This window comes from Pan paniscus, chromosome 13 (genome assembly GCF_029289425.2).
Source record: "Pan paniscus chromosome 13, NHGRI_mPanPan1-v2.0_pri, whole genome shotgun sequence".
Taxonomy (NCBI): Eukaryota; Metazoa; Chordata; class Mammalia; order Primates; family Hominidae; genus Pan; species Pan paniscus.
Genome location: NC_073262.2, coordinates 27598214 through 27610690, shown reverse-complemented (window position 1 = coordinate 27610690; position 12477 = coordinate 27598214). Strand labels below are relative to the sequence as shown.

Sequence of the window (12477 nt, the reverse complement as noted above, 5' to 3'; positions counted from 1 at the left end):
AGTAAGAAAATGCAGCAGTCCCTGCAACACCCCAATTCTAGGAGTACAATAACTGAACAGTCAGTGGAGACTAGTGCAAGATCTTAGACTCATCAATGAGGCAGTAATTCCTCTATATCCAGTTGTACGCAACCCCTATAACCTTCTCTCTCAAGTACCAGAGGAAGCAGAATGGTTCACTGTTCTGGACCTCAAGGATGCCTTCTTCTGTATTCCCCTGCACTCTGACTCCCAGTTTCTTTTTGCCTTTGAGGATCCCACAGACCACACATCCCAACTTATGTGGATGGTCTTGCCCCAAAGGTTTAGAGATAGCCCTCATCTGTTTGGTCAGGCACAGGCCCAAGATCTAGGCCACTTCTCAAGTCCAGGCACTCTGGTCCTTCAGTATGTGGATGATTTACTTTTGGCTACCCGTTCAGAATTTCATGCCAGCAGGCTACTCTAGATCTCTTGAACTTTCCAGCTAATCAAGGGTACGAGGCGTCTAGGTCGAAGGCCCAGCTTTACCTACAGCAGGTCAAATATCTAGGCCTAATCTTAGCCAGAAGGACTAGGGCCCTCAGCAAGGAACGAATACAGCCTATAGCGGCTTATCCTTGCCCTAAGACATTAAAAAATTTCCCAGAGTTCCTTGGAATCACTGGCTTTTGCCAACTCTGGATCCCCAGATACAGCCAGATAGCCAAGACCCTCTATACTCTAATCAAGGAGATGGAGAGGGCAAATACTCATCTAGTAGAATGAGAACCAGAGGCAGAAACAGCCTTCGAAACCTTAAAGCAGGCCCTAGTACAAGCTCCAGCTTTAAGCCTTCCCACAGGACAAAACTTTGCTTTATATGTCATAGAGAGAGCAGGGATAGCTCTTGGAGTCCTTACTCAGACTCATGGGACAACCCCACAACCAGTGGCATACCTAAGTAAGGAAACTGATGTAGTAGCAAAAGGCTGGCCTCACTGTTTAAGGACAGTTGTGGCAGTGGCTGTCTTAGTGTCAGAGGCTATCAAAATAATACAAGGAAAGGATTTCACTGTCTGGACTACTCATGATGTGAATGGCATACTAGGTGCCAAAGGCAGTTTATGGCCATCAGACAACTGCCTACTTAGATACCAGGCACTACTCCTTGAGGAACTGGTGCTTCAAATACATATGTGCATAGCCATCAACCCTGCCACTTTTCTCCCAGAAGATGGGGAACCAATCAAGCATGACTGCCAGCAAATTATAGTCCAGACTTATGCCACCCAAGATGATCTCTTAGAAGTCCCCTTAGCTAATCCTGACTTTAACCTATATAACAGTGGAAGTTCATTTGTAGAGAATGGGATACAAAGGGCAGGTTATGCCATAGTTAGTGATGTAACTGTACTTGGAAGTAAGCCTCTTTCCCCAGGGACTAGCACCCAGTTAGCAGAACTAGTGGCACTTACCCGAGCCTTAGAACTGGGAAAAGGAAAAAGAATAAATGTGTATACAGATAGCAAGTATGCTTATCTAATCCTACATGCCCATGCTGCAATATGGAAAGAAAGGGAGTTCCTAACCTCTGGGGGCACCCCCATTAAATACCACAAGGAAATTATGGAGTTATTGCACACAGTGCAAAAACCCAAAGAGGTGGCAGTCTTACACTGCCAAAGCCATCAGAAGGTGAAAGAGAAAAGGCAGAAGGAAACCGTCGGGCAGATGCTGAGGCCAAAATTGTTGCCAGGCAGAACCTCCCATTAGAAATACCTAAAGAAGGACCCTTGGTATGGAACAACCCCCTCCAAGAGATTAAGCCCCAGTATTCCCCTACTGAAACGGAATGGGGACTTTCACAGAGACATAGTTTTCTCCCTTCAGGGTGGTTAACAATGGAAGAAGGAAAGGTATTTATACCTGAAGGCAGCCAGTGGAAAATACTTAAAACCAATCCTTCCCTGGCAAATGACAGTTGGCTTTGTATCTCTCTTATGTTGCCACTCCCATTCCCGCAAAAAAATTGGGTCTTTACCAACTTAACCTACCACCCACATTATGAAGGAAAAGACCCTTTCTGACTTCTGAATATGCAATCATTAGCCGACTTCCCCATCTCTGATAGGACGTCTAACAGGACGTGCAATCCAACTTTTATGTTCTTACCTTTCCAACCTCACCTATTACACAAGTAATGAAAAGCCCATACACGGTCCTGTAACTATGAATACCATCTTAACTTTCCAAGCCCCTTTATGCATCCAATGCAACCTGCTATCAGGCCTGCCCCTGGGGCACTTACTATTCCATCAGTGTAATTACACCCTATAACTTCAAGCCCCAACTAATCATAGTAACTTCTGAGTCACTCAAACAGCTCCATTCAGATGACTTGTCCGCTTCTCAGGGCCTCCAAAAATCATTGCCTCCTCCCTGTTTAACAAACAGTCCAGGTTTTGTAATGGCAAACATACTCCCTGGATGACCATTCACCCCTGGACCCTCTGCAGCAGCACCCCCACCACTAGTGAATGCCTTCTCATCCCCTCTTTCAATCACAGTCTCGAATGGTTCCTAGTAGATATAAAATGATTTTTTCTCCAATGGGAAAATAGAACACAGGGAGCCACTCAGTTTGCTCCAAACACCCCTTTCCAGCCACTCACCGGAGCTACCTTAGCAAGTATTCTAGGAGTATGGGAAAATGAAAACAACAAACTTACACACCTTTTTAACATATACAACCAGTTCTGTCTACCCAGCCAAGGTATATCCTTATGTGGAATGTCAACCTATATCTGCCTCCCCACTAACTGGACAGGCACCTGCATCTTAGTCTCTCTAAGTCCCAACATTAAAATTGCCCCAGAAAATCAGACCCAATTGGTACCCCTCAAAGCTCAAGTCTGTCAGTGCAGAGCCATACAACTGATACCCCTACTTATAGGGGTAGGAATGGCTACTGCTACAGGAACTGGAATAGCCAGTTTATCTACTTCAGTATCCTACTACCACACACTCTCAAAGGATTTCTCAGTTTGCAAGAAATAACAAAATCTATCCTTACTCTACAATCCCAAATAGACTGTTTGGCAGCAGTGACTCTCCAAAACTGCCAAGGCCTAGACCTCCTCACTGCTGAGAAAGGAGGACTCTGCACCTTCTTAGGGGAAGAGTGTTGTTTTTATACTAACCAGTCAGGGATAGTAAGAGATGCTGCCCGGCATTTACAGGAAGAAAAGGCTTCTGAAATCAGACAATGCCTTTCAAACTCTTATACCAACCACAGGAGTTGGGCAACATGGCTTCTCCCCTTTCTAGGTCCTGTGGCAGCCATCTTGCTATCATTAACCTTTGGGCCCTGTATTTTTAACCCCCTTGTCAAATTTATTTCCTCTAGGATCAAGGCCATCAAGCTACAGATGATCTTACAAATGGAACCCCAAATGAGCTCAACTAACAACTTCTACCGAGGACCCCTGGAGTGACCCACTGGCCCTTTCACTGGCCTAAAGAGTTCCCCTCTGGAGGACACTACAACTGCAGGGCCCCTTCTTCACCCCTATCCAGCAGGAAGTAGCTAGAGTGGTCATCACCCAATTCCCAACAGTAGTTGGGGTGTCCTGTTTAGATGGGGGATTGAGAGGTGAAGTCAGCTGGACTTCCTGGGTCGAGTGGGGACTTGGAGAACTTTTCTGTCTAGCTAAAGTTTGTAAACGCACCAATCAGCACTCTGTAAAAATGCACCAATCAGTGCTCTGTAAAATGGACTAATCAGCAGGACGTGGTGCGGCCAAATAAGGGAATAAAAGCTGGCCACTGAGCTAGCAGTGGCAACCTGCCTGGGTCCCAGTCCCCTTCCACACTGTGGAAGATTTGTTCTTCTGCTTTTCACAATAAATCTTGCTGCTGCTCATTCTTTGGGTCTGCACTACCTTTATGAGCTGTAACACTCACTGTGAGGGTCTGCGGCTTCACTCCTCAAGTCAGTGAGACCACAAACCCACCAGGAGGAACAAACAACTCTGGATGCACCACCTTTAAGAGCTGTAACACTCACTGCGAAGGTCTGTGGCTTCACTCCTGAAGTCAGCAAGACCACGAACCCACTGGAAGGAAGAAACTCTGGACACATCTGAACATCTGAAGGAACAAACTCCAGACATGCTATCTTTAAGAACTGTAACACTCACCATGAGGGTCCGTGGCTTCATTCTTGAAGTCAGCGAGACCAAGAACCCACTGGAAGGAACCAATTCTGGACACAGACGGATGGATCAGGGTCCCACTTAAAGAAGCAGTCTGGCTACAATCTGCCAGAGCAGCTGTGCTGTGCTGTGAGGAATTCCTCCCAGTCCAGACTGCCCAGACTCCCTGGATCCAGCAGGCCAAAATGGCGGGTTCTAGCTGCAGAAATGGCAGTCACCCCTCGCCCCAGGATCCCAGTCATTTCAGGCAGTTTCCAGCTTGCTGCCACAGGCTGGCAGCTGGGTTTCCAAGCCAATGGGTCTTAACTTGTGAGGTGCTGTGGGAGTGGAGTCCACAGAGTGATGCCACTTGGCTCTCTAACTTCTGTTCCCTTTCCAGGGGAGTGCAAGGAGGATCTTCTGTCTCACCAGAATTCCCGGGACCAGAGTATGCAAAAACCCCCATGTCTCCCTGAGTGGCATCTCTGAGTGGCCACTGAGAGACCACACACCTCTGTGCTTCAGACCCAAGGCCCTGCTGGCATGGGCTCATGAGGAGATCTCCTGTTCCATGGGTTGCAAAGATCCATGAGAAAAGCAATGAGTAATTGTGTGACCCTGCCCCACTTGGCTGGAGATAGGAGTTTTCCTGGTTCCATGCCCTACCCTGTTTTTCCTTGCTCTTAGGGTCACGTTTATTGTCTAGTCAGTCCCAATGTGAGAACCTGGATACCTCAGCTGAAGATGTAGGATTCACTTGCTGTTTTCTTTCTTCTCTGTGAGAGCTGTGAACCTCAGCTGCTTCTAATCAGCCATCTTGGCCTAGGATCTATCACAATGTACCTTTACAATGTAAAAAGTCTCTATTAATTTAAACATTACCTTAACAATAGAAATTTAGAGAATTTCTGTTTGGTGTGAGATATGGTTTGGCTCTCGGTCCTCACCCAAATTTCATCTCAAACTTTAATCTCCATGTGTCAGGGGAGGGCCCTGGTGGGAAGTGATTGAATCATCAGAGCAGACATGCCCCTTCTTGGTCTTGTGATTATGAGTTCTCATGAGAGCTGGTTGTTTGAAAGTATGTGGCACTTCCCCCTTCTCTCTCTCTCTTTCTCCTGCTCTGCCATGGTGAGACATGCTTGCTTCCCCTTTGCCCTCCATCATGATTGTAACTTTCCTGAGGCCTCCCAGTCATGCTTCCTGTTAAGCCTGCAGAACTGTGAATCAATTAAACCTTTTTTCATAAATTACCCAGTCTCAGGTAGTTCTTTATAGCTGTGTGAAAACAGACTAATACAGAAAATTGGTACCAGGAGAGTGGGACACTGCTATAAAGGTACCTGAAATGTGGAAGCAACTTTGGAACTGGGTAATGGGTAGAGGTTGGAACAGTTTGAAGGTCTCAGAAGAAGACAGGAAGATGCAGGAAAGTTTGGAAACTTCCAGAGACTTGCTGAATGGTTTTGACCAAAATGTTGATAATGATATGGACAGTAAAGTCCAGGCTGAGGGAGCCTCAGATGGAGATGAGGAACTTATTGGGAAATGGAGTAAAGGTCACTCTTGCTATGCTTTAGCAAAGAGACTGGTGGCATTTTGCCCCCGCACTAGAAATCTGTGGATCTTTGAACTTGAGAGATATGATTTAGGGTATCTGGTAGAAAAAGTTTCTAAGCTCAAAGCATTCAAGAAGTGACCTGGCTATTTCTAAAAGTGTATGTTCATATGCATGAAGAAATAGATGGTCTGAAATTGGAACTTATATTTAAAAGGAAAGCAGAGCCTAAAAGTTTGGAAAATTTGCAGCCTGACCATATGGTAGAAAAGAAAAACTGATTTTCTGGGGAGAAATTCAAGCCGGCTGCAGAAATTTGTATACGTAATGAGAAGACAAATGTTAATAGCCAAGACAATGGGGAAAATGTCTCCAGGGCATTTCAGAGATCTTCATGGCAGCCCCTCCCATCACAGGCCTGAAGGCCTAGGAGGGAAAAATGGCTTCATGGGCCAGGCCCAGGGCTCTGCTGCTCTATGCAGCCTCAGGACATGGCACCCTGTGTCCCAGCCACTCCAACTCCATCCATGGCTAAAAGGGCCCAATGTATAGCTTAGGCCATACCTTCAGAGGGGGCAAGCCCCAAACCTTGGCAGCTTCCATGTGGTGTCAGGCCTGCAGGTGTGCAGAGGCAAGAACCAAGGTTTGGAAACCTCCACCTAGATCTCAGAGGACATACGGAAACACCTGGATGTCCAGATAAAAGTCTGCATTGGGGTGGAGCCCTCATGGAGAACCTCCACTAGGGCAGTGTGGAAGGGAAATGTAGGGTTGGAACCCCCAGAAAGAGTCCCCACAGGGGCACTGCCTAATGGAGCTGTGAAAAAAGGGCCACCATCCTCCAGACTCCAGAATGGTAGCTATAACAGCAGCTTGCATCATGCACCTGGAAAAGCCACAGGCACTCAGTGCCAGCCTGTTAAAGCAGCTGTGGGTGCTGTACCCTGCAGAGCCGCAGAGGCAGAGCTGCCCAAGGTTGTGGGAGCCCACCTCTTGCATCAGCATGCCCTGGGTGTGAGACATGGAGTCAAAGGAAATTATTTTGGAGCTTTAAGATTTAATGACTGCCCTGCTGGGTTCTCGACTTGCATGGGGCATGTAGCCCCTTTGTTTTGGCCAATTTCTCCAACTTGGAATTGAAGCATTTACCCAATGCCTGTACCCTTATTTTATCTTGGAAGTAACTAACTTGTTTTTGATTTTACAGGCTCAGAGGCAAAAGGGACTTACCTTGTCTCAGATAAGATTTTGTACTGTAGACTTTTGAGTTAATGCTGAAATGAGTTAAGACTGGGAGACTGTTGAGAAGGGATCATTGTATTTTGCAATGTGAGAAGGACATGAGATTTGGGAGGGGCCAGAGGTGGAATGATATAGTTTATGTTTGTGTCTCTGCCTGAATTTCATGTCAAATTGGAGGAGGGACCTGATAGGAGGTGACTGCATCATGGGGACAGATCTCCTCCTTGTTATTCTTGTGATAGTAAGTGAGTTCTCATGAGATCTGATCATTTAAAAGTGTGTGGCACTTCTCCAACCTCCTGCTCTGCCATGGTAAGACGTGCTTGCTTCCCCTTCACCTTCTGCCATGATTGTAAGTTTCCTGAGGCCTCCTAGCCATGCTTCCTGAACAGCCTGAGGAACCGTGAGTCAATTAAACCTCTTTTCTTCATAAATTACCCAGTCTTATGCTTAAGAACACCGCTTCAATTATCATTTTCTTATGTGCATATTTTTGCATGAATGAATTTCCATTAGGTTAGAGCTAGAATTGCTGAGTATATACATACATTTTTATACACAGAGTCAAATTACTCTCAGAAAAGACCAGGCTTACTTATAAAACTATCACAATGTGTAAGAATATGTGTTTTCTTACATATAATAAATCCTGGGCAAAGGTCAATGTATTTAATATTTGTCACTTTTAAGGGCAAAGATTAGAATCATTTTTGTTTAAAGTTTTAACTCCGTTATAACCAACATTTGCATTCATTCTTTTTATTTCTCCTATAAATTACTAATTCGTATTTTATATTTTCTTGTTTAGGCTTTGATTTATTTTCTTATCAATTAGAAGAAATTCTTAAAATATTTTTACTACTAATTCTTGGATTTTTCAGCTGACTTCTTCCATTTCCCATAAAGTATGACTACTTACTGTTCTCTTTGCTAATTAATTAAATTAATTATATTATATTACATATATAACAGATAATATTGCATATATTTCAAATATTATATACAATATAATTAATTAGGTATTATAACACCTAATAAGTGTTATATTAGAAGTATAACACTTCTAATCCTTTTTCTTATCTAGTTTTATTTCCAAGGAATTTATTTTGAAAGTAGCAATATCAGTGGACATCTTCCTTTTATTGCTAACTTCAATAGGTATATTTTTAATTTTCATCATTGAGACACAATGGAGAAAGAACAGTCTCTTCAATAAATGGTGCTGGGAAAACTGGATTTTCACATGCAAAAGAACGAAATTAGGCCCTTATCTTACACCATATACAAAAGTCTACTCAAAATAGATTTTTTAAAAACCTATGTGTAAGACCTGAAGTCATAAATTCCTAGAAGCATAGGAGAAAATCTCCTTGAATTGCCCTTGGCGATGACGTTTCGAATATCACACTCAAAGCTCAGGTTACAAAAATAAAAATAAGCAAATGGGACTATATCAAGCTAAAAAGCTTCTGTACAACAAAGGAAATAATCAACAAATGAATAAGCAGCCTATGGACTAGGAAAAAATTATTGCAAACCACATTTCTGATAGGGGGTTAGTATCCAAAATTTATAAAGAACTCTTTCAACTCAATAGCAGAAAAATAAATAACCTGATTAAAAACTAGATAAAGGACCTAAACACATATTTCCTCAAAGAAGACATAAAAATGGACAACTAGTATATGAAAAGGTATCCAACATTACTAATCATCAGGGAAGTAAAAATTAAAATCATAGGGATCACCTCACACCTGGAGGAATGGCTACTATCAAAAAGACAAGTGATAACAAATGTTGACAAGGGTATGGAGAAAAGATAATCCTACTACTCGGTTGGTGGGACTCTAGAATGGTACAGCCATTATGAAAGACAGTATGGAGGTTTCTAAAGAAATTAAAAATAGAACTACTCATCTTTTTGTAGTTCATGAGCACGATGATTGGGTTTTCACACAAATGTGTGAGATGTGCCACCCTCTGAACCTTTTTATGATCTTGGCACATTACCCATCTGACCTGAAAAAAAAAAAAAAAAGAACTACTCTACAATCCAGCAATTCTTTTTCTGGTATACACCCAAAGGAGAAGAAATCACCACCTCATAAAGATATCTGCACTTCCATGTTCTTTGCAGCATTATTCACAATAGCCAAGATATGAAAAATGAAAACAACTTAATGCCCATTGGTGTACAAATGGATAAAGAAAATGTGGTATATCTACATATTCATAAAGTTGGGCCTTGAACAACAGTTTGAACCACACAGATCCTCTAACATAAGAATTTTTTCAACAAATATGTTGAAAATTGTGTGGAGATTTGCAAATATTTGAAAAAAAACTTGCAGACAAACCACATAACCTAGAAATATTAAAAAAATAAGAAAAAGGTAGATGTGTTATGAATGCATAAAATATATGGAGACACTGTTTTATCAATTGCAATGATAAAATATACACAAACCTATTAGAAAAAACCAACATTTATCCAAACTTATGCACACAAGCACAGACCATATATGAAGCCGTTTGCTGTCAAGAGAAATGTAAACAAATGTAAAAATGCAGTATTAAATCATAACTGCATAAAATTAAGTGCATATTGTACCACTGTAATAACTTTGTAGCCACCTCCTGTTACTACTGTGGTGATCCCAAGTATTGTGAGTATCCACTTAAAGCCATGTGACACAGATCATTTCTGATGAGGATTTTGTCTCCAGTAAATTTCATATCACAGTAAAAAGTGATACCTTGGGTTATTGTGTATTTCTCATCATGTTTAGTGCAATGTAGTAAACTTTGAATAACACCATGTGACCCCTACAAAGTGCCACTAGTGATGCTGGACGTGCTCCCAAGGAGAGAAAAGCTATGGCATTACAAGAAAAAGTTGAATTACTTCATAGATACTATAGTTTGAGGTCTACAGCTGCAGTTGTCCAGCATTTCAAGATAAAAGAATTCAGCATAAGAACCATTGTGAAAAAAAGAAAAGAAAAATAAAATTTATGAGGTTTTTGTGCCACTGTGCAAGCAAACATGAAAACTTTGCACTTTTTGTGCAATATATTTTTATCTCATATTGACAACCCAGCTTTTATGTGGGTATAGGATTGATATAAGAAAGGCATTCTTATAGACTCTAAAATGATTCAAGAAAAAGTGAAGTCATTATATGACAACTTAAAGCAAAAGGAAAGGGAAGGATCTAAACCTGGATAATTTAATGCCAGCAAAGAATGGTTTGATAATTTCATAAAGAGCTTTGGCTTATTAAAATGTCAACATAACAGGAGAAGTAGTTTCTGCTGACCAAGAGTCACCAGATGAGTTCCAAGATGTCATTTAAAAAAGAAATCATCGAGGAAAAAGAGTATCTGCCTAACACGTTTCTAATGCAGATGAAAGTGCCCTGTTCTAGAAAGAAAAAATGCCAGAAAGGACACGTATTAGTAAAAAAGAGACGTAAGCACCAGGACTTAAGGCAGAAAGGGATAGGCTAACTCTACCATTTTGTGCAAATGTGGTTGGGTTTAATGATCAAGACTGCCCTTATCTATAAAGCTGCTAACTCCTGAGACTTGAAGGAAAAAAATTAACACCAGCTGACAATCTTTTGGTTGTACAACACAAAGGCCTGGACGAGGACAACCCTTTTTCTGAATTAGTTTCATTGATGCCTTGTCCCTGAAGTCAGGAAGCACCTTGCCAGTAATGAACTGCCTTTTAAAGATTTTTTGACATTGGACAATGCCTCAGGCCACTCAAAACCCCATGAGTTCAACACCAAAGGCACTGAAGTGGTCTACTTGCCTTCAACAAGCCTTTAATTCAGCCTCTAGATCAGGGGGTCATAAGGGCCTGTAAGTCTCATTATATATGGTACTCTAACCAAAGGATTGTCAATGCTATGGAAGATACTCTCTATAGAGAATATGATGAATGTCTGGAAGGATGACACCATAAAAGATGCCATCATTGTTATAGAAAAAGCAGTGAAAGCCATCAAGCCTGAAACAATAAATTCCTGCCAGAGAAATCTGTGTCCAGATGTTGTACATGACTTCACAAGGTTTACAACAGAGCCAATAAAGGACATAAAAGAGATTGGAGATTTGGCAATAAAATTGGGGTGAAAGGTTTCAAGATATGAACGCTGGAGAAATTCAAGAGCTAACAGACATCACACCAGAGGCATTAACAGTAGAAGATGTGATGGAGATGAATGCTTCCAAAGCAGTGCCAGACAAAGAGGAGATAGGGAAGCAGTGCCATAAAACAAACTGACATTAGACAATCTGGCAAAAAGGCTCCAATTATTCAAGATTGCTTTTGTGTTCTTTCACAACAGAGACCCTTCTAGGATAAAGGCACTGAAACTAAAGCAAATAGTAGAAGAAGAATTGATACCATATAAAAACATTTTTAAGACATGAAAAAGCAAAAAAGTCAGATAGAAATTATGATGTTATTTCCATAATGTTACATAGAATGTGCCTTTGTCTCCTGCCTCCTTTTTCACTTCCTCCACCTCTTCTGCCTCTGCTATCCCTGAAACAGCAAGACCAGCCCCTCCTCTTCCTCCTCCTCAGCCTACTCAACATGAAGATGATGAGAATGAAGACCTTCCTGTGATCCACTTCCACATAATGAATAGTAAATATATTTTCTCTTTTTAATGGTTTTTAATAACATTATTTTCTCCAGCTTACTTTATTATAAGAATACAGTATAAATACAAAATATGTGTTCATCAAATGTTATCACCAGTAAGGCTCTGGTCAATAATAGGCTATTATTAGTTAAGTTGTAGGGGAGTCAAAAGTTATATGCAAATTTTCGATTGTGCAGGGTTCGTACCCCTAACCCTCACATTGTTGAAGAGTCAACTACATATATATACACATATATGTACATATACGTGTATATATATATATACACGTGTATATATATCCTTAGAAAGAGATGCTGCCATTTGTCACAACATTAATGAAATTGGAGGATATTGTGCTAAATATAATAAGCCAGACACAGAAAGAAAAATGTTGCATAATTTTACCTGTATGTGGAACTTTATTTTAAAGAGTCAAATACACAAAGACAGAAAATGAAACAGTGGTTACCATGAGTGAGGAGGGGGAGGAAATGGAGAGATGTAGGTCAAAGAATACAAAATAGCAGATGTGAGGGATGAAAAATCCTAGAGATTTAATGTACACTATGAGGACTAAAGTTAGTAAAACTGTATTGTATTAGGGACTTTTGTTAAATAAGTATATCTTAGCTATTCTTGTTACAAAAAGAAGTAACTATCTGAGATGAAAGAAAGGTTGATCTGTTTCACTATAGCAATCATTGTACAACTGATAGGTATCTAGTTGCATGCCATAACATCATGTGGTAAACTTCAAATATACACAATAAAATTTATTTTAAAAAATAAATTTAAAAAATTATCGATCATTGATTGTTAAGATTTATCTAGAAGTCTGCAAATCCTCATTGTGGCAGATTTTC

General features: G+C 41.1%; 1 non-coding gene across 1 annotated transcript; it reads left to right on the top strand.

The window, feature by feature from the left end:
- Positions 1–8869: 8869 nt before the first annotated feature.
- LOC112439194 (small nucleolar RNA U13) lies at positions 8870–8974 on the top strand. Its single transcript, XR_003027492.1, has one exon. It is a non-coding gene; the product is annotated as a small nucleolar RNA U13 (small nucleolar RNA).
- Positions 8975–12477: the final 3503 nt, after the last annotated feature.